Source organism: Triticum urartu, chromosome 6A (genome assembly GCF_056163025.1).
Source record: "Triticum urartu cultivar PI428250 chromosome 6A, HENAU_Tu73, whole genome shotgun sequence".
In the NCBI taxonomy this organism is placed as follows: Eukaryota; Viridiplantae; Streptophyta; class Magnoliopsida; order Poales; family Poaceae; genus Triticum; species Triticum urartu.
The window spans coordinates 373,473,526-373,476,246 of NC_141878.1; the positions used below are offsets into that span (position 1 = coordinate 373,473,526).

General features: G+C 58.4%; 1 pseudogene; it reads right to left on the reverse strand.

Annotated features, from left to right (window-relative positions):
* Window positions 1-565: 565 nt before the first annotated feature.
* Window positions 566-2,255, reverse strand: LOC147965303 (uncharacterized; annotated as a pseudogene).
* Window positions 2,256-2,721: the final 466 nt, after the last annotated feature.

A 2,721-nucleotide genomic window follows, 5' to 3' on the forward strand; every position in this document is an offset into this window, starting at 1 on the left:
TTCGGGTAGCACAGGCAACCGAAGACACGAAGGTGTTGATAGGAGGGAGGGGAACCGTGGAGAAGCTCGAATGGGGTGGTGAGTTGGCGTGGGCGACATGGCCGGCGGTTGAGGAGATAGGTGATGGTAGCGAGGGCATCGGGCCAGAATTTGGTAGGGAGGGAGGCGTGGAAGAGGAGGCTGCGCAGGCCCTCGGTGAGGGTGCGAATGATACGCTCGGGCGGCCATTCTGAGGCGAAGAGTAGGGGCACGAGATTTGGAAGGCGATGCCGTGTTTGGCGAGGAAGGCGCGAAAGCCACGGTTGTCGAACTCACGACCGTTGTCAGTGTGAAATGCAAGAATGGGTCGCTGAAATTGTCTGCTGACAAACGCATGGAATGTGATGAGGATCTCAAACACGTCAGATTTTCGGCGAAGGGGGAAAGTCCATGCATAATGCGTGTGATCATCCAAGACAACCAAAAAATATGCAAAACCAGAGTTACTAACAATTGGAGAGGTCCATACATCACAGTGTAGTAAGTGGAAGGGAGAAGTAGCAATGGTGGAGGAAGCAGAATACGGCTACCGAACACTTTTGCCTATCTGGCAGGCATGACAAGTATGTGCATGCGTTTTATTACACTGAAAATCAAAGGATGAAGTTATTGTAGAGAGCGCAACACGTCCAGGATGTCCCAGTCGCTGGTGCCACAAATCAGTGGAGACGGCGGCAAGCAAGGCATGAGGCTGCTGGACGTCGGCGGTGGGGCGGAGTGGGTACAGATCACTGGAGCTGTTACATCGGAGGAGCACCGTCCCGGAAATGAGATCCTTAACAGAGAAGCCAAATGGGTCAAATGAGACAGCAACATAATTATCACGAGTGAATGCACGAACAGAAATCAAGTTCTTAATAAGATGAGGAGAAATCAGTACGTTGCGGAGAGTGAGTGGAGAGGAGGATGTGGGAATAAGAGCATCGCCGGAGTGGGAGACGGGCATGATAGCACCGTTGCCAACGATGATGCCGGGATGAGTGGATCGAGAAGAGGAAGTGGAGAGCATACCGGGGTCAGCGGCCATATGGGAGGTCGCCGCTGTGTCGAAGAACCAGTCCCCACCGCCAGAATAGGGATGCAGCATCAACATGAGGGCAGTCTGGAGCGAAGACATGTCCCAGGAGGCTCCAGAAGGTGTGGTTGAGGCGCCGGGGCCAATGGAGGCGAGAAGACCCTGGGCGGCGGGGCGGGGGCCGAGCACTCCGGTGCCGGGCGGGCGCGGCATCACGGGCCAGGCTTGGAAAGTGCCGGTCCAGGGGTTGAACCCGGGGTACCAGGACGATGGAGAGCGCGCGCCAGCACCGGAAGGGGGGACGATGTTGGGGAAGAAGGCGGGAGCAGATCCGCCAGCCCCGCCAGGGCCGGAAGACGCGCCATAACCGGCGGTGCCGCCTGCACCGCCGGGGCCGCCGTTGCCACCCTTGCGGCGCTTGCGGCCACGGTGACCGCCGTTGGAGGAGCTGGGGGCAGGAGGGGCGGGAGCCGGTGGGGGCGCCGCGGGAGCGCGAGCCGCAGCGTGGAGAGCAGTGGCCGGCTCGTGAGCCGCGGCGATCGATGCACCGCTCCTCCTGGAGAAGATAAGAGCGCGCCTGGAGGAACATCGGGAGCTTCGTCTTGTCGTACGTCATGGTGGAGATGGCGTGGCTGAACTTGTTGGAGAGGCCACGCAACATGTTGGAGACGAGGCCGCGATCCGTGACGCCCATGTCACAGTCGCGGAGCGTGTCGGCCAGCGTTTGCAGGCGGGTGAAGTACTCCATGACGGAGAGATGCTCCTGACGAAGGGAATGGAACTCCTCAAGGGCGATGAGGCCGCGCTGGGTGCGGTTGTCCAGAAAAAGGCTGCAGATGGCTGTCTAGAGAGTGTACGCAGAGGGTTGGTCCTGCGGAACCATACCTTGAAGCTCCGCGGAGATCATGGTGTACAGCCAATGCACGATGCACCAATCGACCTGGGTCCAGGCGACATTGTGACGACGGCTTTTGGCGATGACTGTGCCGTCGATGTGATCGGAGATGCCGTACGACATGAAGAGAGAATAGAAGAAGGAGCACCAGAGTTTGAAGTTTGGAGGATTGAAGTGGAGGGTGACGGGGATCTGGCCATGGATGTAGAGGGTGAGAATTGTGGAGAGGGTAACAGAGAGAAGGCTGGGTGGTGTGACGAACGGATTGGTGTCCGAGGCGCCGGAGGTCAGATCAGAGAAGTCCATGGGAGGGAGGCAAAAGCGAGATGTTGGATCGGGGATGAACTAGGTATCTGATACCATGTAGTGGGACAGGCAGAGGCTGGAGTAATTCACACTTGTATTCATTCACAGAGATTACATTATATACCAGTACAGGAGCACAACGTGCGAGGCCTAACAAACTAACCGAAGTCCCTACTAGCTAGCTGCATGCGATCAGGATGGAGAGAGTGGCGCAGGCAGTTACAGGAGGGACGTGGTCACGTCGGTGCTGCATGTGTGGATGCATGATTCCAACAGTCTCCGGCGATGAGCTGCCGGTGGTGGCGCGGGGTGGTTGAGGAGGCCGACATTGGGGAAGAGCTCGGAGGTCCTTCATGGCATCGGGATCGAGGCGTGGGCGCAGAAGCTCATGTGTGTGCCCGTGCACGAGCGCGAGGCTCTCTCCTTGGGTGGTTGCGGGCGTGGAGGCAAGGAAGCACGACCGCGG